The 22,208-nt window shown below is 42.8% G+C and overlaps 1 non-coding gene and 2 pseudogenes across 1 annotated transcript; all 3 read left to right on the top strand.

Annotated features, from left to right (window-relative positions):
- Nucleotides 1-9,362: 9,362 nt before the first annotated feature.
- Nucleotides 9,363-9,571, top strand: LOC138660433 (U2 spliceosomal RNA; annotated as a pseudogene).
- Nucleotides 9,572-10,766: 1,195 nt separating this feature from the next.
- On the top strand, nucleotides 10,767-10,966 carry LOC138660434 (U2 spliceosomal RNA). Its single transcript, XR_011317841.1, has one exon. It is a non-coding gene; the product is annotated as a U2 spliceosomal RNA (small nuclear RNA).
- Nucleotides 10,967-12,153: 1,187 nt separating this feature from the next.
- LOC138660429 (U2 spliceosomal RNA) lies at nucleotides 12,154-12,361 on the top strand (annotated as a pseudogene).
- The last annotated feature ends 9,847 nt before the right edge of the window (nucleotides 12,362-22,208 follow it).

Consider the following 22,208-nt stretch of genomic DNA (forward strand, 5'->3'; position numbering starts at 1 on the left):
GCAAAAAAGCCAAACAAAAAACCAATGTGGGATTGCACTTTTTTTGCAATTTCACCGCACTTGGAATTTTTTTCCCGTTTTCTAGTACACGACATGTTAAAACCAATGATGTCGTTCAAAAGTACAACTCGTCCCGCAAAAAATAAGCCCTCACATGGCCAAATTGACGGAAAAATAAAAAAGTTATGGCTCTGGGAAGGAGGGGAGCGAAAAACGAACACGGAAAAACGAAAAATCCCCTGGTCATGAAGGGGTTAATAGCCTTCTGTGTCTGTACTGCTACATACTTAGGCAGTTAACTGGTTCATGCAGCTTTACATGAACACCTGAGCCTTAAGGTACCGTCACACAGTGGCATTTTGATCGCTACGACGGCACGATTTGTGACGTTCCAGCGATATATCCGTGACGTTCCAGCGATCTCGCTGTGTCTGACATGCTCCTGCGATCAGGGACCCCGCTGAGAATCATACGTCGTAGCAGATCGTTTGAAACTTTCTTTCGTCGTCTAGTGTCCCGCTGTGGCGGCATGATCGCATGGTGTAACAAAGGTGTGCACGATATTGTATACGATGTGCGCATAGTAACCAACGGCTTCTACATCGTACACACGTCATGAAATTATCGCTCCAGCGTCGTACATTGCAAAGTGTGACAGCAGTCTATGACGCTGGAGCGATATTGTTACGATGCTGGAGCGTCACGGATCGTGCCGTCGTAGCGATCAAAATGCCACTGTGTGACGGTACCCTAAAGGTACCTTCACACATAACGATATTGTTAACGATATCGTTGCTATTTGTGACGTAGCAACGATATCGTTAATGAAATCGTTATGTGTGACAGCGACCAACGATCAGGCCCCTGCTGGGAGATCGTTGGTCGCTGAACAAAGTCCAGAACTTTATTTCGTCGCTGGACTCCCTGGAGACATCGCTGGATCGGCGTGTGTGACACCGATCCAGCGATGTCTTCACTGGTAACCAGGGTAAACATCGGGTAACTAAGCGCAGGGCCGCGCTTAGTAACCCGATGTTTACCCTGGTTACCATGCTAAAAGTAAAAAAAAACAAACACTACATACTTACCTACCGCTGTCTGTCCTCCAGCGCTGTGCTCTGCACTCCTCCTGTACTGGCTGTGAGCCGGAAAGCAGAGCGGTGACGTCACCGCTCTGCTTTCCGGCTCCCAGACAGTACAGGAGGAGAGCAGAGAAGCAGAGCGCAGCGCTGGAGGACAGACGGCTGTAGGTAAGTATCTAGTGTTTGTTTTTTTTTACTTTTAGCATGGTAACCAGGGTAAACATCGGGTTACTAAGTGCGGCCCTGCGCTTAGTTACCCGATGTTTACCCTGGTTACCGGCATCGTTGGTCGCTGGAGAGCGGTCTGTGTGACAGCTCTCCAGCGACCAAACAGCGACGCTGCAGCGATTCGGATCGTTGTCGGTATCGCTGCAGCGTCGCTAAATGTGAAGGGGCCTTTACACTATAGCTGGTCCGAATAACTAAAGCAATTGTTACCATCCACAACTCGTGTCTCCCCTTTTCCTCATAGTTTGTAAGCTTGCGAGCAGGGCCCTCACTCCTCTTGGTATCTAATTTGAACTGTGATTTCTATTATGCTGTAATGTCTATTGTCTGTACAAGTCCCCTCTATAATTTGTAAAGCGCTGCGGAATATGTTGGCGCTATATAAATAAAATTATTATTATAGTGGGTGATATGAACTGTGATGTGGGAAGTATGAACGTGGATGTGTCAGGGAAAGTGTTAATGGATATGGTGAGTGATTTTGGTTTAAAGGATATGCAGCGTGCATGCAAGATAACTCCGTTGTTAACCCCTTTCTGCCATTGGACGTACTATTCCGTCCATGTGGGGTGGGCCTTAATTCCCACGGACGAAATAGCGGACCGCCCCCAGCACATTAACCCCCGGCACACCGCGATCAAACATGATCGCGGTGTGCCGGCGGTACAGGGAAGCATCGCGCAAGGAGGGGGCTCCCTGCGTGCTTCCCTGAGACCCCCGCAGCAACGCGATGTGATCGCGTTGCTGTGAGGGTCTCTTACCTCCCATCCCTGCACAAGGCCGGATCCAAAATGGCCGCGGCATCCGGGTCGTGCAGGGAGGGAGATGGCTTACCAAATGCCTGCTCAGAGCAGGCGCTTGGTAAGCCTGCAGTGCTCTAAGTCAGATCGCTGATCTGACAGAGTGCTGTGCAAACTGTCAGATCAGCGATCTGTGATGTCCCCCCGGGACAAAGTAAAAAAGTAAAAAAAAAAATTTTCCACATGTGTAAAAATAAAAAATTCCTAAATAATGAAAAAAAAAATCTATATATTATTCCCATAAATACATTTCTTTATCTAAATAAAAAAAAAAACAATAAAAGTACACATAGTATCGCAGCGTCCGTAACGACCCAACCTATAAAACTGTCCCACTAGTTAACCCCTTCAGTAAACACTGTAAGAAAAAAAAGAGGCAAAAAAACAACGCTTTATTATCATACCACCGAACAAAAAGTGGAATAACACGCGATCAGAAAGACAGATATAAATAAACATAGTACCGCTGAAAACGTCATATTGTTCCGCAAAAAACGAGCCACCATACACCATCATCAGCAAAAAAATAAAAAAGTTATAGTCCTAAGAATAAAGCGATGCAAAAATAATTATTTTTTCTATAAAAGTTTTTATCGTATAAAAGCGCCAAAACATAAAAAAATTATATAAATGAGGTATCACTGTAAACGTACTGACCCGAAGAATAAAACTGCTTTATCAATTTTACCAAACGCAGAACGGTATAAACGCCTCCCCCAAAAGAAATTCATGAATAGCTGGTTTTTGGTCATTCTGCCTCACAAAAATCAGAATAAAAAACGATCAAAAAATGTCACGTGCCCGAAAATCTTACCAATAAAAAAGACAACTCGTCCCACAAAAAACAAGACCTCACATGACTCTGTGGACTCAAGTATGGAAAAATTATAGCTCTCAAAATGTGGTAATGCAAAAAATATTTTTTGCAATAAAAAGTGTCTTTCAGTGTGTGACGGCTGCCAATCATAAAAATCCGCTGAAAAAACCCACTATAAAAGTAAATCAAACCCCCCCCTTCATCACCCCCTTAGTTAGGGAAAAATTAAAAAATGTATTTATTTCCATTTTCACGTTAGGGCTAGGGTTAGAGTTAAAGCTAGGGTTAGGGCTAAGGCTACAGTTAGGGTTAGGGCTGAAGTTAGGGTTGGGGCTGAAGTTAGGGTTTGGATTACATTTACGGTTGGGATTAGGGTTAGGGGTGTGTCTGGGTTAGAGGTGTGGTTAGGGTTACCATTGGGATTAGGGTTAGGGGTGTGTTTGGATTAGGGTTTCAGCTATAATTGGGGGGTTTCCACTGTTTAGGCACATCAGGGGCTCTCCAAATGCAACATGGCGTCCGATCTCAATGCCAGCCAATTCTGCGTTGAATAAGTAAAACAGTGCTCCTTCCCTTCCGAGCTCTCCTGTGTGCCCAAACAGGGGTTTACCCCAACATATGGGGTATCAGCGTACTCAGGACAAATTGGACAACAACTTTTGGGGTCCAATTTCTCCTGTTACCCTTGGGAAAATACAAAACTGGGGGCTAAAAAATATTTTTTGTTGGGAAAAAAGATTTTTTATTTTCACGGCTCTGCGTTACAAACTGTACTGAAACACTTGGGGACTCAAAGTTCTCACAACACATCTAGATAAGTTCCTTGGGGGGTCTAGTTTCCAATATGGGGTCACTTGTGGGGGGTTTCTACTGTTTAGGTACATTAGGGGCTCTGCAAAGGCAATGTGATGCCTGCAGACCATTCCATCTAAGTCTGCATTACAAATGGCACTCCTTCCCTTCCAAGCCCTCCCATGCGCCCAAACGGTGGTTCCCCCCACATATGGGGTATCAGCGTACTTAGGACAAACTGGACAACAACATTTGGGGTCCAATTTCTCCTGTTACCCTTGGGAAAATACAAAACTGCGGGCTAAAAAAAAATTGGGGAAATTTTTTTATTTTATTTTTACGGCTCTGCGTTATAAGCTGTAGTGAAACACTTGGGGGCTCAAAGTTCTCACCACACATTTAGATAAGTTCCTTAGGGGGTCTACTTTCCAAAATGGTATCACTTGTGGGGGGTTTCAATGTTTAGGCACATCAGTGGCTCTCCAAACGCAACATGGCGTCCCATCTCAATTCCAGTCAATTTTGCATTGAAGAGTCAAACGGCGCTCCTTCGCTTCCGAGCTCTGTCATGCGCCCAAACAGTGGTTTACCCCCACATATGGGGTATCGGTGTACTCAGGACAAATTGTACAACAACTTTTGAGGTCCATTTTCTCCTGTTACCCTTGGTAAAATAAAACAAATTGGAGCTGAAGTAAATTTTTTGTGAAAAAAAGTTAAATGTTCATTTTTATTTAAACATTCCAAAAATTCCTGTGAAACACCTGAAGGGTTAATAAACTTCTTGAATGTAGTTTTGAGCACCTTGAGGGGTGCAGTTTTTAGAATGGTGTCACACTTGGGTATTTTCTATCATATAGACCCCTCAAAATGACTTCAAATGAGATGTGGTCCCTAAAAAAAAATGGTGCTGTAAAAATGGGAAATTGCTGGTCAACTTTTAACCCTTAACTCCCTAACAAAAAAAAAATTTGGTTCCAAAATTGTGCTGATGTAATGTAGACATGTGGGAAATGTTTCTTATTAAGTATTTTGTGTGACATATCTCTGTGATTTAATTGCATAAAAATTCAAAGTTGGAAAATTGCAAAATTTTCAAAATTTTTGCCAAATTTCTGTTTTTTTCACAAATAAACGCAGGTAATATCAAAGAAATTTTACCACTATCATGAAGTACAATATGTCACGAGAAAACAATGTCAGAATCACTGGAATCCGTTGAAGCATTCCAGAGTTATAACCTCATAAAGGGACAGTGGTCAGAATTGTAAAAATTGGCCTGGTCATTAACGTGCAATTAACGTGGGGGTAAAGGGGTTAAATATGTATTTTCTGATAGTGGGAGGGTGGCGTCTAGATTGGACTATTGTTTTGTTTCAAAAAATCTGATTCCTGTTAGTTATGCACAGGAGAGTGTGTTTTTTTCCGATCATGTGTGTATGAAGTGTGAATTGGATTTGCATGTTAATGAAATGGCTGGGAAAGGTGTGGCAGTTGAATGTGAGTTCGCTTGAAGGAGGGGGTGTGAGAGGAGTATGAAAGACATTATGCAGAATGGTGTGGGTGCAGGAGTGATTTCAGAAATGTCTGTGAATGGTGGGATTGGGTTAAATGGAAAACTAAGAGTATTTTAAAAAACGGTACACAAGTGTTGCGGCTGCAAAGAGAGAAAGGTTTGTTTTTTTAAATGCAAGACTGAGTGTGTTGTATAAGTTGAGGGCGGGAGGGATGGATGTGAGTGAAGATTTAGTGAAAGTGAAAGAAGTGAATGATTTTTTGTTAGAAAGAGGGAGGACTATTGTGTACAGGGCCAAAATAGAGAATTTGGAGAAGAATGAGAAGTGTTCGCGTTTTTTCTTTAAAAAAAAGTTTTTGGGAAGAGACAGAGTATGAGTGTTTTGAATGGGATGGATGGAAATGAAGTGAGTGGTGCGGACTTGTGTGAGGAAGTGGAAAAGTTTTATGATTTGTATGCTGTGAAATGGAGGGATGGAGGTTTGGAGAGTGAGGTGCTGAGTGTTTTGGAAAATAGTTTGAATAGGATAGAAAGGGAAAGTTTGATGGGTGATGTGACGGGTGAAGAAGTATGGAAGGTGGTGTGTAGTATGGTGTTGAATAAAACACCGGAGGAGGATGGTCTACCGGTGGAATTTTATCGTGGGATGTGATTGGGAAGGATTTTGTGGATGTATCTAAGTATATGTGGGCGGATGCAGCGTGCAGGGGTGGTTGTGTTATTGCCAAAAAAAGGTGATTTGAAAAATCTAAAAAATTGGAGGCCGATCACATTGCTAAATTGTGATTATAAGATTTATGCAAAGCTTTTGGCTAACAGGATGCATTTCCCTTCTGAGTTTGTTGAGAGAGTGAGAAGTTTGTATAAGAACATTTATAGTTGTGTATTGTTGAATGGAAATGTGGTGAGGAGAGTAAATGTATTTTCGGGTGTTCGGCAGGGGTGCCCTTTGTCCCCTATCGTATTTATTTGTGCAATTGAGCCTTTGTTATGTCTGTTAAGAAAAGATAAGGTGATTCGGAGTGTGCAAGTTCCGGGTGGGGGGAGAGAGTGGAAGATGAGTGGCTATATGGATGATGTGTGTGTGCTGTGTGATTCAGAGTGTTCGGTACGGCGTGTGAAGTTGTTGGTTTCTATTTTTTGTGGAGCATCTGCTTTTAAAGTGAATTGGGAGAAGAGTGAGTGTAAGAATTTTGGGGGGAGGAATTTGAGCGATGATGCTGGAGTGAATGTGGTGAGTGGATCGATAAAGATTTTGGGTGTGAATTTTTCAGAGAAATTGGATGGAGAGGAAAGCTGGGTGGATGTGAGAGAGAGAGAGTGGAGCGTAATTAAAGTTTTTGAGTTTGAGGGATCTTACGTTTTTTGGTAAAATTTTAGTTATTAAGAGTGTTGTGTTACCTATTTTTTTGTATGTTGCAATGGTTTTTCCACCAAGCTACATGTGTATTAGAAGATTAAATAGGGTTTTGTTTGTCTTTTTTGGTGTTCATGTATGGAGCGTGCAAGGAGAGAGATTGTTATGAAGAGTTTGGATAAGGAGGGACTGGGTTTCCCAAATTTGAATGTATTTTTTGGCGTGAATATTATGGTGTTTGTACTAGGTGTGATTAGGATGGATGGGAAGTATGCATGTATGTGCAGGTTTTTGTTTGGAAATTTCTTGTTTCGTTTTTAAATGGCGTGAAAGGGATCTTAGGAGCCCAGTGGCTTTTGAGGTCCCTGTGTGGTACGTGTGGGTGTACACATTTTTAGCGAAGTATGAACTGTGTGATGTGGATGTGAGATTGTTAGAAAAGAAGAAAGCTGTATATAAGATGATTGAGTGTAGAGAGATGGAATGTGACATTATTGTTGGACGAGCTCACAGGCTGTCCTTGCCAGATCTTAAATTGGTAAGATGGAATGATGTGCAGAAAGTATGGAAGAAGGTATGTGTGAATGGTATGACAAATAGGCAGAGTGAGATTGTATGGCAGTCATTGCATGGGCTGTTGCCGGTGAGGGAGTTTCTGAAAAAACGGGGTTTAGTGAGGAGTGAGAAGTGTCCGAGGAGTGGATGTGTTGGGAGTGAGAGTGTGGTGCATTTGTTTTGGAATTGTCAGTATGCTAGAAGTGTGATAGCAGGTATGGGTCGTTTGTGTAAGGAGCTGTGTGAAGTGAATCTGTTGTCTTTTGAGCTTTTTATGTTTGGATTGGGTATGTGTGGGGAAAAGGAGAGAGTACAGTCATAGACAAAAATTTTGAGAATGAGACAAATATTAATTTTTCCAAAGACTACTGCTTCATTTTTTCTAATGGCAATTTGCATATACTCCTGAATGTCAGAGTGATCAGCTTAACAGCAATTACAGTACTTGCAAAGTCAATATTTGCCCAGAAAATGAACTTTAACCCCCAAAACACATTTCAACATCATTGCAGTCCTGCCTTAAAAGGAGCAGCTAACATCATTTTAGTGATTGATCGCCAGCCATGTCCTCTTCAACACCCACACCCGTGTTAATGGATCAATCAGTCATGATTAAGTAAGAATGACATCACTGGACACTTTAAAAGGAGGCTGGTGCTTGGTATCATTGTTTCTCTTCAGTTAACCATGGTTATCTCTAAAGAAACATGTGCAGCCATCATTGCACTGCACAAAAATGGCCTAACAGGGAAGAGTATCGCAGCTACAAAGATTGCACCTCAGTCAACAATCTATAGCATTATCAACAACTTCAAGGAGAGAGCTTCCATTGCTGTCAAAAAGGCTCCAGGGCGCCCAAGAAAGACCTGCAAGCACCAGGACCATATGTGAGGCGGAGACTCTTTGAGCAAGGCCTGGTTTCAAGGAGGGCAGCAAAGAAGCCACTTCTCTCCAGAAAAAACATCAAGGACCGACTGATATTCTGCAAAAGGTACAGGGAGTGGACTGCTGAGGACTGGGGCAAAGTCATTTTCTCTGATGAATCCCCTTTTCGATTGTTTGGGACATCGGGAAAACAGCTTATTCGGAGAAGAAGAGGTGAGCGCTACCACCAGTCTTGTCTCATGCCAACTGTAAAGCATCCTGAAACCATTCGTGTGTGGGGTTGCTTCTCAGCCAAGGGAATCGGCTCACTCACAATCTTGCCTAAAAACACAGCCATGAATAAAGAATGGTACCAGAATGTCCTCCAAGAGCAACTTCTCCCAACCGTCCAAGAGCAGTTTGGCGCCCAACAATGCCTTTTCCAGCATGATGGAGCACCTTGCCATAAAGCAAAGGTGATAACTAAATGGCTCATGGAACAAAACATAGAGATTTTGGGTCCATGGCCTGGAAACTCCCCAGATCTTAATCCCATTGAGAACTTGTGGTCAATCATCAAGAGACGGGTGGACAAACAAAAAACAACAAATTCTGGCAAAATGCAAGCATTGATTATGCAAGAATGGACTGCTATCAGTCAGGATTTGGTCCAGAAGTTGATTGAGAGCATGCCAGGGAGAATTGCAGAGGTCTTGAGAAGAAGGGTCAACACTGCAAATATTGACTTGCTGCATTAACTCATTCTAACTGTCCATATAACCTATTGGTACTCATAATATGATTGCAATTATATTTCTGTATGTGATATAAACATCAGACAAACACTAATAAAAACCAGAGGGCAGCAGATCATGTGAAAATATAATTTTGGTGTCATTCTCAAAAATTTTGGCCATGACTGTATTGTGGTTGATGATGGCATGTATAAAAGAGGTATTGTGGGATGTGAGGAATATGTATGTGTTTAAAAGGAAGGATATTGAGGTTAAAAATTGTATAAAAATTATTTTGGGAACATTGTATTTTTGCTTTGTGTGTGATCAGAGGAGGAGAGGGGAGGTGGATGCAGAGGGAATTTGGAAGACTAAAAAGTGGAAACATTTTGTTAATGTATCTTGAGGTGTTTTTTGGTTGTTAGTTAAAAAATGTATTTGTGTTTTCCAATGATGATGGGAATAGCGGTTGCATTGAGTATGTGGCACGTTGTTTTGGGAGTTGAGTTCCTTATAGTTTTGGTTACCTGACTGTGGAACTTCCCATCTGAGGGAAAAAGAAAAAAAAAATCTGTGTCAGTCCTCGGGGCGGCACAAGTACAAAACCATTTCTGGTTATCGCCTTTTGGCTATGATCGATCGTCGGCGCCGCCACCCAAGATCAATTGTAGTATCTGTTCTTATCAGTTTAATATCTGATACGTCTCCTAATTGGAGACCACATAGTAAATGGATTTTTACAACAGGGAGATGGAAAAAGAGCTTGCTCTGTCCACTCCACACATTGACCCCTTATTGCGGTATCTCTGGGAACAGTGCACTCCTTCTCTGATCCGGCTTCCAAATACAGATTGAATTGAAATCAGCACAAGCTGTGTTTTAACCCATTATGTAAATTCTTTTCAGGGTCAAAGTTGCACATTTCAGATGCCAAATGCATTTTGCTAGATTTAACTTGACCAATTGCAACATTTTGCGCGCGCATTGTTTGCACCTATGCATGTCAAGCATTGTATTGCATTCAATCTGAAATCAATCAATCAATCTCTCTTTACTGGTTGCAACCGGTGTGAAGATGTGGACACGTATTTGGCCTTTGTTACAGTGTTGCACATGTATCGTCTGCAAAATTAGGCCCCTTGCTATCAGTACTTAGCTTTAATTTAAGTAACCCATAAGTAGTTCTGCCATACATACCACGTTTGTGACAGCATGATTTCTTTTGTAAAACATTGTCTCCCTCTTGGGGATCACTGACTTTTAAATTTGGTGTATATGTATTTAAAGAAAGGAAACATTGTCTCTGTGCTGATCTTGAATACGCTGCCTATCTCCACCTGTGTGAGTATTCTAATGCTTTCTTGCAGCCAGGTGCGCTGCCTGCATTAGATAGAATCTGCGAGCGGAACCCTCACGTGTCACAATGGGCCCTTGGCCATGGTCCGGAACCCTCACGTATCACAATGGGCCCTTGGCCATGGTCCCGAACCCTCACGTGTCACAGTGGGCTTGGAACCCTCACGTGTCACAATGGGCCCTTGGCCTATAAAAAGCAGTGCGGTGGCAGTCCTCTTCAGTCTGCTGCTGGAACAGCGGCGGGCAGCATGGTGATAGGTAGGCAGCAGGGTCTATACCCGACATCAGGAGAGCTAAGAGAAGACAGCTGCTCGCTTGTTTGTTTTTTGAATTTCCCTCTCGCACACCTCCTCCTGGCACTCAGTAAGTAGTGCACATTGGAACAAAGAGGGGGGAGGGTTACAATAGGTGGGGTTATGCAGATTAAAAACGAGTGGCTCGCAGCTTGAACAAACAGCAGATCTGTCATTGTGAAGGCGTTCGGTTTGCTAAAATGTCCTCCTCAGGGCAATCTTTTGCTCCATCTCCCCAAAGGGTATCAGTGTTAGGCCTTGGTGTGGCACAAGTGCAAAACGATTTCTGGTTATTGCTTCTTGGCCTTCTGGCTAGGATGAAGGATCAGTTTCAGGCCTCGGGGCGGCACAAGTTCAAAACCATTTCTGGTTATTGCCTTTTGGCTATGATCGATCGCCGCCCAAGATCAATTGTAGTATCTGTTCTTATCAGTTTAATATCCGATACGTCTCCTAATTGGAGACCACATAGTAAATGGATTTTTACAACAGGGAGATGGAAAAAGAGCTTGCTTTGTCCACTCCACGCATTGACCCCTTATTGCGGTATCTCCGGGAACAGTGCACTCCTTCTCTAACCCGGCTTCCAAATACAGATTGAATTGAAATCAGCACACGATGTGTTTTAACCCATTATATGAATTCTTTTCAGGGTCAAAGTTGCACATTTCAGATGCCAAATGCATTTTGCTAGCTTTAACTTGACCAATTGCAACATGTGCGTGCATTGTTTGCACCTATGCATGTCAAGTATTGTATTGCATTCAATCTGAAATCTATCAATCAATCTCTCTTTACTGGTTGCAACCGGTGTGTGAAGATGTGGACACGTATTTGACCTTTGTTACAGTGTTGCAAATGTATCGTCTGCAAAGTTAGGCCCCTTGCTATCAGTACTTAGTGTTTTAATTTAAGTAACCCATAAGTAGTTCGGCCATACATACCACGTTTGTGACAGCATGATTTCTTTTGTAAAACATTGTCTCCCTCTTGGGGACCACTGACTTTTAAATTTGGTGTATATGTATTTAAAGAAAGGAAAAATTGTCTCTGTGCTGATCTTGAATACGCTGCCTATCTCCACCTGTGTGAGTATTCTAATGCTTTCTGGCAACCTGGTGCACTGCCTGCATTAGATAGAATCTGCGCGCGGAACCCTCACGTGTCACAGTGGGCCCTTGGCCACGGTCCGGAACCCTCACGTGTCACAATGGGTCCTTGGCCATGGTCCGGAACCCTCACGTGTCACAATTGGCTTGGAACCCTCACGTGTCACAATGGGCCCTTGGCCTATAAAAAGCAGTGCGGTGGCAGTCCTCTTCAGTCTGCTGCTGGAACAGCGGCGGGCAGCATGGTGATAGGTAGGCAGCGGGGTCTATACCCGACATCAGGAGAGCTAAGGGAAGACAGCTGCTTGCTTGTTTGTTTTTTGAATTTCCCTCTCGCACACCTCCTGGCACTCAGTAGTGCACATTGGAACAAAGAGGGGGGAGGGTTACAATAGGTGGGGTTATGCAGATTAAAAACGAGTGGCTCGCAGCTTGAACAAACAGCAGATCTGTCATTGTGAAGGCGTCCGGTTTGCTAAAATGTCCTCCTCAGGGCAATCTTTTGCTCCATCTCCCCAAAGGGTATCAGTGTTAGGCCTTGGTGCGGCACAAGTGCAAAAGATTTCTGGTTATTGCTTATGGCCTTCTGGCTAGGATGAAAGATCAGTGTCAGGCCTCAGGGCGGCACAAGTACAAAACTATTTCTGGTTATCGCCTTTTGGCTATGATCGATCGATCGATCGCCCCCCAAGATCAATTGTAGTATCTGTTCTTATCAGTTTAATATCTGATACGTCTCCTAATTGGAGACCATATAGTACATGGATTTTTAGAACAGGGAGATGGAAAAAGAGCTTGCTGTATCCACTCCACGCATTGACCCGTTATTGCGGTATCTCTGGGAACAGTGCACTCCTTTTGGTTTAATAATTTAAGTAACCCATAAGTAGTTCTGCCATACATACCACGTTTGTGACAGCATGATTTATTTTGTAAAACATTGTCTCCCTCTTGTGGACCACTGACTTTTACATTTGGTGTATATTTATTTAAAGAAAGGAAAAATTGTCTCTGTGCTGATCTTGAATACGCTGCCTATCTCCACCTGTGTGAGTATTCTAATGCTTTCTGGCAACCAGGTGCGCTGCCTGCATTAGATAGAATCTGCGCGCGGAACCCTCATGTGTCACAATGGGCCCTTGGCCATGGTCCGGAACCCTCACGTGTCACAATGGGCCCTTGGCCATGGCCCAGAACCCTCACGTGTCACAATGGGCCCTTGGCCATGGTCCAGAACCCTCACGTGCCACAATGGGCCCTTGGCCTATAAAAAGCAGTGCGGTGGCAGTCCTCTTCAGTCTGTTGCTGGAACAGCAGCGGGCAGCATGGTGATAGGTAGGCAGCAGGGTCTATACCCGGCATCAGGAGAGCTAAGGGAAGACAGCTGCTCGCTTGTTTGTTTTTTGAATTTCCCTCTCGCACACCTACTGGCACTCAGTAAGTAGCGCACATTGGAACAAAGAGGGGGGAGAGTTACAATAGGTGGGGTTATGCAGATTAAAAACGAGTGGCTCACAGCTTGAACAAACAGCAGATCTGTCATTGTGAATGCATCCGGTTTGCTAAAATGTCCTCCTCAGGGAAATCTTTTGCTCCATCTCCCCAAAGGGTATCAGTGTTAGGCCTTGGTGCGGCACAAGTGCAAAACGATTTCTGGTTATTGCTTTTCGGCCTTCTGGCTAGGATCAAGTGTAGTGATGTAGTGTCTGGGGTATCCGGTTCATCGGCCTTGGGGGATTGTCCTCACTTAACGGTGGGGACTTCACCCCCTTGCTGCTATAGGCGTCCGGCTTAGTCCCCAGACAACGAGAGGCGATCACCCTTGTCACTACATCTGTAGTTGGCAACTGTTCCAACACATAGCTGTTGGGCCAACATTGGAGATATGGAGTTCTGGAGGAAGAGAAGTTGCCTGCGTTTCTTTCAGAAGCCAGGCATGGAGGACGTGTTGTTGGATGAAAAGCGGATTATGGGGTTTTTTTGTGGATTTCGGAGCAATTTGGAAAGAAGATATTTTGTGTATGCAAGAAGCAAGATACAGAAGAAGCTTTGAAATGACTTTAAAGTCTGAAGGTAAATGTTTGGATTTCTTTAAGTGGTGGAATGGAGAAAACTCTGGAGATATTGGTCTGATGGTGTCATGTATGGGAAAACCAAGAAGTGTTATTGTATGTATGGAGGACCCTTTTCTAGACACTGAAGAGGTGTTGAGTTATTTGAAGACAAAGTATGTGGAGGCAAAGTTTCAGAAATTTTTTTTCAATACTATTGGTGTATGGAATGGGAAAATACTTTTTTGGTATGGACAAAGGAAGATGAGGAGTTGTTGGTAGGAAAAATCATGATAAACGGGAAGTTTGGGTTTTGTTATGTGGAAAGAGAGAAGAAAACTTTAGAAGTGAATCTTGAACATTTTGAGAAGATGGAAGGAGTTTTTGAAGTTTTGAAAAAGAAAGAAGATGAAGAAATCGAGAGAAGGGAATGTATGGAGGAGCTTAAGGAGAGATTTATAATGGATAAAGATGAAGACAAAGTTAGAAAGGTTGAAAGTGCGGAGAAAAGAGTTAATAAAAAATGGAAACGGAAAATAATTCGAAAGGAGAAAAGGGAGACTGTGTGTACAGAGAAGGAAAAGAAAATGGAAAAAATGGAGTTTCAGGAAGAGGAGAGCTTGGAAGAAATTAAAAATGAGCTTTTTGGGTATTGGGAGGAGGGAATACAAAAGGAAAAAAAAGAGACTGAGTAAAGAGAAGGGAAAGGAAATGGGAAAAAATGGTGATTCAGGAAGATATAATAATTTGGCCGTATTTAGTGTCAGAATCAGAACTATAGAGATTTTGTTTTGTTATTTGAGGAGTACAAATAGGATAGTTTGTTTTTGTTTATAAAGATACTCTATAGGGATATTGTGTTTTGGATTATGTATATGATGTGATTTGTATTTTATTTTTAACAGAAGTGGTTTCAAAATGATGATGTCGAACTCATGTTTAAGTCGTTTAATACGATTAATTTTATTTTTGGAGTTTTAATACTGATGAAACCGGATCTAGCGGTTGCTGCCTTGATCTTGGCCTGAGGTGTCTGGGGTACCCGGCTTGTTGGCCTTGGGGGATTGTTCTCTCTTAGTGGAGGAAGCTTCACCTCCTTGCTGCTATCGGCAGGTCGGCTTAGTCCCCGGACAACGAGAGGTGATTACCTACCTGAAACTTCGGTGTTGAAGGGTCATTTTGAGGAGGAGTGGAGACTTTTCGTGAGGAAAATGGCTGCAACTTCACAGGATAAAGAATCGGAGGATGTGCCTGGGTTTGCTAAAGTGCAGAATTCCATTCAGCTGCATGTGCAAGAGAACTTTCGTGTTCAGAAGGATTACCAGTATGTGATGTGTGAGATTCTGCTGGATCCTTTCAAGGTAAAGACAGAAGGTGTGTTGGCGATTATGGATTATCCTAAGAGAGGAGTTTATGACATTGTTTTTTTGGATAGAGTTTTATTTGAAAAATATTTAAGAAGAATGGTTGCAATTCAGGATAAAAGGATGGAGTGAGTGAGGGTCATACCTCATTTTCCTCCTAAAGAGAAATGGGTAATTATTAAAATGTACTCTCCTTTAATAGAAGATGAGGATATCATTACTTTTTTGAAGTTTTATTGTACTTCTGTAGTGCCAAAAGGGAAGATTTTCAATTAATTTGGTTTCTGGACTTCTAAGTGGAAGTTTTGGGTTCATTTTAATGAGGATCATCAGGGAAGACTTGTGCTTCCACCAGCTAGGTTTAAATTGGGTAATGTAAATGGAGACTTTTTTTCAGTGGTATGCCTAAATTTTGTCGAATTTGTGGAAGATATGGTCATGAAAAAGAAGATTGTGTAGGTGGTGTATGTGGTTTTTGTAAAGGAGAAGATCATGAGTCAAAGGATTGTAAATATTCAGAGGTGTAATTTGTGTCAAGATAGTACAAATGTGTTTAAGAATTGCCCAAGTAGGCAGAAAAATCAGAAAGAGATGGAAGAAAAAGTGGCTAATGGTTCTAAGGAAAAAGAGAAGAAAAGTGAAGGAAAAGTGTTGGTGGTGGAAAGAAAGGTGAAAGTAAGAAGACAAAAGGTAGAGGAAAACAAGAAGGAAGAGTCTGAAGTTAAAACAGGAATTTTAGTGGATTGGGGAAGTGGAAAAGGAAAAGCAAGAAGAAAGGCCCATAAAGGACAAAAATTATTATCAGCAAATTTTTCACATGTTGACTATGGAGAAACGTATGCATTTTTTGGTGGAAAATGTTAAAAAAGAAATACGCAAGGATAGAATTAGTTTTCTTAGGAAATATAGAATACCAAAACATATATGTGAACGTGTGAATAGAGTTTTTGAGGGTGAGGATATTCCTGGGGCTTTGGAATGGCTTGGGGTTCATGCTTACGATAATGGTTTTAGGTATTATATCTGAGTATTATGTTAATGTATTTTTGAGGAGTTTTTTTGGTTTGTTAAATAAAAGTTTTTTTTATGTGTGTTTCCGATGATGATGGCAATAGCTGTTGCACTAAGTGTGTGGACACGCTGTTTGGGAGTTGAGTTCCTTATAGTTTTGGTTACCTGACTGTGGAACTTCCCATCAGAGGGAAAAAAAAATAAAAATTCAGTGTCAGGCCTCGGGGTGGCACAAATACAAAACTATCTCTGGTTATCGCCTTTTGGCTATGATCAATCGCCGCCCAAGATCAGCTGTAGTATCTGTTCTTATCAGTTTAACCCCTTTACCCCCAAGGGTGGTTTGTACGTTATGGACCGGGCCAATTTTTACAATTCTGACCACTGTCCCTTTATGAGGTTATAACTCTGGAATGCTTCAACGGATCCCGGTGATTCTGACATTGTTTTCTCGAGACATATTGTACTTTATGATAGTGGTAAAATTTCTTTGATATTACCTGCGTTTATTTGTGAAAAAAAACGGAAATTTGGCAAAAATTTTGAAAAAATTTCGCAATTTTCCAACTTTGAATTTTTATGCAATTAAATCACAGAGATATGTCACACAAAATACTTAATAAGTAACATTTCCCACATGTCTACTTTACATCAGCACAATTTTGGAATCAAAAATTTTTTTGTTAGGGAGTTATAAGGGTTAAAAGTTGACCAGCAATTTCTCATTTTTACAACACCATTTTTTTTTTTTAGGGACCACATCTCATTTGAAGTCATTTTGAGGGGTCTATATGATAGAAAATACCCAAGTGTGACACCATTCTAAAAACTGCACCCCTCAAGGTGCTCAAAACTACATTCAAGAAGTTTATTAACCCTTCAGGTGTTTCACAGGAATTTTTGGAATGTTTAAATAAAAATGAACATTTAACTTTTTTTCACAAAAAATTTACTTCAGCTCCAATTTGTTTTATTTTACCAAGGGTAACAGGAGAAAATGGACCCGAAACGTTGTTGTACAATTTGTCCTGAGTACGCTGATACCCCGTATGTGGGGGTAAACCACTGTTTGGGCGCATGGGAGAGCTCGGAAGGGAAGGAGCGCCGTTTGACTTTTCAATGCAAAATTGACAGGAATTGAGATGGGACGCCATGTTGCGTTTGGAGAGCCACTGATGTGCCTAAACATTGAAACCCCCCACAAGTGACACCATTTTGGAAAGTAGACCCACTAAGGAACTTATCTAGATGTGTGGTGAGCACTTTGACCCACCAAGGGCTTTACAGAAGTTTATAATACAGAGCCGTAAAAATAAAACAAACATTTTTTCCCACAAAAATTATTTTTTAGCCCCCAGTTTTGTATTTTCCCAAGGGTAACAGGAGAAATTGGACCCCAAAAGTTGTTGTCAAATTTGTCCTGAGTACGCTGATACCCCATATGTGGGGGGGAACCACCGTTTGGGCACATGAGAGGGCTCGGAAGGGAAGGAGCGCCATTTGGAATGCAGACTTAGATGGAATGGTCTGCAGGCGTCACATTGCGTTTGCAGAGCCACTAATGTACCTAAACAGTAGAAACCCCCCACAAGTGACACCATTTTGGAAAGTAGACCCCCTAAGGAACTCATCTAGATATGATGTGAGAGCTTTGAACCCCCAAGTGTTTCACTACAGTTTATATCGCAGAGCCGTGAAAATAAAAAATCCTTTTTTTTTCCCACAAAAATTATTTTTTAGCCCCCAGTTTTGTATTTTCTCAAGGGTAACAGGAGAAATTGGACCCCAAAAGTTGTTGTCCAATTTGTCCTGAGTACGCTGATACCCCATATGTTGGGGTAAACCCCTGTTTGGGCGCATGGGAGGGCTCAGAAGGGAAGGAGCACTGTTTTACTTTTTCAACGCAGAATTGGCTGGAATTGAGATGGGACGCCATGTCGCGTTTGGAGAGCCCCTGATGTGCCTAAACAGTGGAAACCCCCAATTATAACTGAAACCCTAATCCAAACACACCCCTAACCCTAATCCCAACGGTAACCCTAACCACACCTCTAACCCAGACACACCCCTAACCCTAATCCCAACCCTATTCCTAACCGTAAATGTAATCCAAACCCTAACCCTAACTTTAGCCCCAACCGTAACTGTAGCCTTAACCCTAGCCCTAAGCCTAGCCCTAACCCTAATGGGAGAATGGAAATAAATACATTTTTTAAATTTTTTAATTTTTCCCTAACTAAGGGGGTGATGAAGGGGGGGTTGATTTACTTTTATAGCGGGTTTTTTAGCGGATTTTTATGATTGGCAGCCGTCACACACTAAAAGACGCTTTTTATTGCAAAAAATATTTTTTTGCGTTACCACATTTTGAGAGCTATAATTTTTCTATATTTGAGTCCACAGAGTCAAGTGAGGTCTTGTTTTTTGCGGGACGAGTTGACGTTTTTATTGGTAACATTTTCGGGCACGTGACATTTTTTGATCGCTTTTTATTCCGATTTTTGTGAGGCAGAATGACCAAAAACCAGCTATTCATGAATTTCTTTTGGGTGAGGCGTTTATACCGTTCGGAAAAATGGATAAAGCAGTTTTATTCTTCGGGTCAGTACGATTACAGCGATACCTCATTTATATCATTTTTTTATGTTTTGGCGCTTTTATACGATAAAAACTATTTTATAGAAAAAATAATTATTTTTGCATCGCTTTATTCTGAGGACTATAACTTTTTTATTTTTTTGCTGATGATGCTGTATGGCAGCTCGTTTTTTGCGAGACAAGATGATGCTTTCAGTGGTACCATGGTTATTTATATCTGTCTTTTTGATCGCGTGTTATTCCACTTTTTGTTCGGCGGTATGATAATAAAGCGTTGTTTTTTGCCTCGTTTTTTTTTTTTCTTACGGTGTTTACTGAAGGGGTTAACTAGTGATATAGTTTTATAGGTGGGGTCGTTACGGACGCGGCGATACTAAATATGTGTACTTTTATTGTTTTTTTTTTATTTAGATAAAGAAATGAATTTATGGGAATAATATAGATTTTTTTTTCATTATTTAAAAAAAATTTGTTTGATTTTTTTTTTTACACATGTGGAATTTTTTTTGCTACTTTTTTATTTTGTCCCAGGTGGGGACATCACAGATCGGTGATAATAATCTTTAATAATAATCTTTATTTTTATATAGCGCTAACATATTTCTCAGCGCTTTACATTTTTGCACACATTATCATCGCTGTCCCTGATGGGGCTCACAATCTAGAATCCCTATCAGTATGTCTTTGGAATGTGGGAGGAAACCCACGCAAACACAGAGAGAACATACAAACTCTTTGCAGATGTTGTCCTGGGTGGGATTAGAACCCAGGACCCCAGCGCTGCAAGGCTGTTGTGCTAACCACTGCGCCACCCCGTGCTGCCCATAGATCTGACAGTGTGCACAGCACTCTGTCAGATCACCGATCTGACTTGCAGCACTGCAGGCTTCACAGTGCCTGCTCTGAGCAGGCTCTGTGAAGCCACCTCCCTCCCTGCAGGACCCGGATGCCGCGGCCATCTTGGATCCGAGTCTGGAGCAGGGAGGGAGGTGAGGAAACCCTCGCAGCAACGCGATCACATCGCGTTGCTGCGGGGGTCTCAGGGAAGCCCGCAGGGAGCCCCCTCCCTGCGCGATGCTTCCCTGTACCGCCGGCACACCGCGATCATGTTTGATCGCAGTGTGCCGGGGGTTAATGTGCCGGGGGTGGTCCGTGACCGCTCCTGGCACATAGTGCCGGATGTCAGCTGCGATAGGCAGCTGACACCCGGCCGCGATCGGCCGCGCTCCCCCCGAGAGAGCGGCCGATCGCTCTGGAGATACTATTCCGTCCTTGGGAAGTAGGGCCCACCCCACATGGACGGAATAGTACGTCCTTTGGCAGAAAGGGGTTAATATCTGATACGTCTCCTAATTGGAGACCATATAATACATGGATTTTTACAACAGGGAGATGGAAAAAGAGCTTGCTCTGTCCACTCCACACATTGACCCCTTATTGCGGTATCTCTGGGAACAGTGCACTCCTTCTCTGATCCGGCTTCCAAATACAGATTGAATTGAAATCAGCACACGCTGTGTTTTAAGCCATTATGTGAATTCTTTTCAGGGTCAAAGTTGCACATTTCAGATGCCAAATGCATTTTGCTCGATTTAACTTGACCAATTGCAACATTTTGTGCGCGCATTGTTTGCACCTATGCATGTCAAGCATTGTATTGCATTCAATCTGAAATCAATCTATCAATCAATCAATCAATCTCTCTTTACTGGTTGCAACCGGTGTGTGAAGATGTGGACATGTATTTGGCCTTTGTTACAGTGTTGCAAATACATCGTCTGCAAAGTTAGGCCCCTTGCTATCAGTACTTAGTGTTTTAATTTAAGTAACCCATAAGTAGTTCGGCCATACACTCCACGTTTGTGACAGCATGATTTCTTTTGTAAAACATTGTCTCCCTCTTGGGGATCACTGACTTTTACATTTGGTGTATATGTATTTAAAGAAAGGAAACATTGTCTCTGTGCTGATCTTGAATACGCTGCCTATCTCCACTTGTGTGAGTATTCTAATGCTTTCTGGCAACCTGGTGCACTGCCTGCATTAGATAGAATCTGCGCGTGGAACCCTCACGTGTCACAATGGGCCCTTGGCCATGGTCTGGAACCCTTATGTGTGACAATGGGCAGGAACCCTCACGTGTCACAATGGGCCCTTGGCCTATAAAAAGCAGTGCGGTGGCAGTCCTCTTCAGTCTGCTGCTGGAACAGCGGCGGGCAGAATGGTGATAGGTAGGCAGCAGGGTCTATACCCGGCATCAGGAGAGCTAAGGAAAGACAGCTGCTCGCTTGTTTGGTTTTTGAATTTCCCTCTTGCACACCTCCTCCTGGCACTCAGTAAGTAGTGCACATTGGAACAAAGAGGGGGGAGGGTTACAATAGGTGGGGTTATGCAGATTAAAAACGAGTGGCTCGCAGCTTGAACAAACAGCAGGTCTGTCATTATGAAGGCGTCCGGTTTGCTAAAATGTCCTCCTCAGGGCAATCTTTTGCTCCATTTCCCCAAAGGGTATCAGTGTTAGGCCTTGGTGCGGCACAAGTGCAAAACGATTTCTGGTTATTGCTTCTCGGCCTTCTGGCTGCGATCTTGTGTCGCAGTCAGTGGGTGCGAGTATTTCCTGGCAGCGTGCTGCTAATTTTCTTCTGTGGTTTTCGTATCGGCAGTAAAGACTGAAGATGTTTATCAAGAATACTATTTGTGTGGTTGTGGAAGTTGGTGCCAATAACAATGTGGTGTACGTGGTTCGTGACCTGCTGGAGGGAAAGGCTGGAGCTCATTGCACTGATATTTTCAGTGTGAATGAATTTCACAACCAAGGTATATACAATGTTACCTTTGTGAGTGAGCCTTTCTGTCTAACTGTTTTTGAGTGGTTCAGAAACCATGATGGTGACCCATGCCTGGAGGGACTGCAAGAGGAACCTCTGTTTGGCTCATGGAAAACGTAGTGACGGTTATCGTGTATAATCCTTACACAGAAGTAAGTCTGCTGGAGCAGTTCCTGGCTCGGTACTGCAAATATGTGAAAGGTGGAGAGAAACAGAGAAATTGTTTGGGCATTTTCAATTGCAAATATGTGTTTCGTGTGAAACTGAGGAAAGACCCAAGTTGCTTGGGAGGTTTCACCCATCCCCTGGCAAATTTTTTAGTGGTGGGTCATAGGGGCTTTCTATCGTATGCAGGGCATCCTCTATACTGCAGGAAGTGTTTCCAATTTGGGCACTTACAGAACACGTGTGAGAAGGGCACGGTTTGTCGTAACTGTAAGCAAGAGGACCATCCGGCTGCTCAGTGTCCGATGCCACGTGAATGTGACCAGTGTGGTAATACAGGGCACCTGTATAAGGACTGTCCGTATGGTGGGCCGAGGAGGCCAACTAGAGAGGAGGAGAGGCGGGAGAAGGAAGAAAAGAAACGTGAGGAGGAGCGGAGGCAGGAGGGGGAAAAAAAGAGAGAGAAGAAGAAGCGGGAGGAAAGCAAGGCTTCTGCGCAACAAAGCGCTGAGGTATTCCGCCCTCTATGGTTGAGAGACGGCGGGATAGACGGCAGGAGGATAAGGAAGCTGAGAGGAGGAGGGAGCAGCAGGAGGACAAGGAATTCTGGAGAGCCACAAAGCGTGAAGAGTGTGCAATGGTTAATAAAAAAAAAAAAAAAAAGGAGGCCCCAGTTACCAAAGCAGAG

Source organism: Ranitomeya imitator, chromosome 1 (assembly GCF_032444005.1).
Source record: "Ranitomeya imitator isolate aRanImi1 chromosome 1, aRanImi1.pri, whole genome shotgun sequence".
NCBI lineage: Eukaryota > Metazoa > Chordata > Amphibia > Anura > Dendrobatidae > Ranitomeya > Ranitomeya imitator.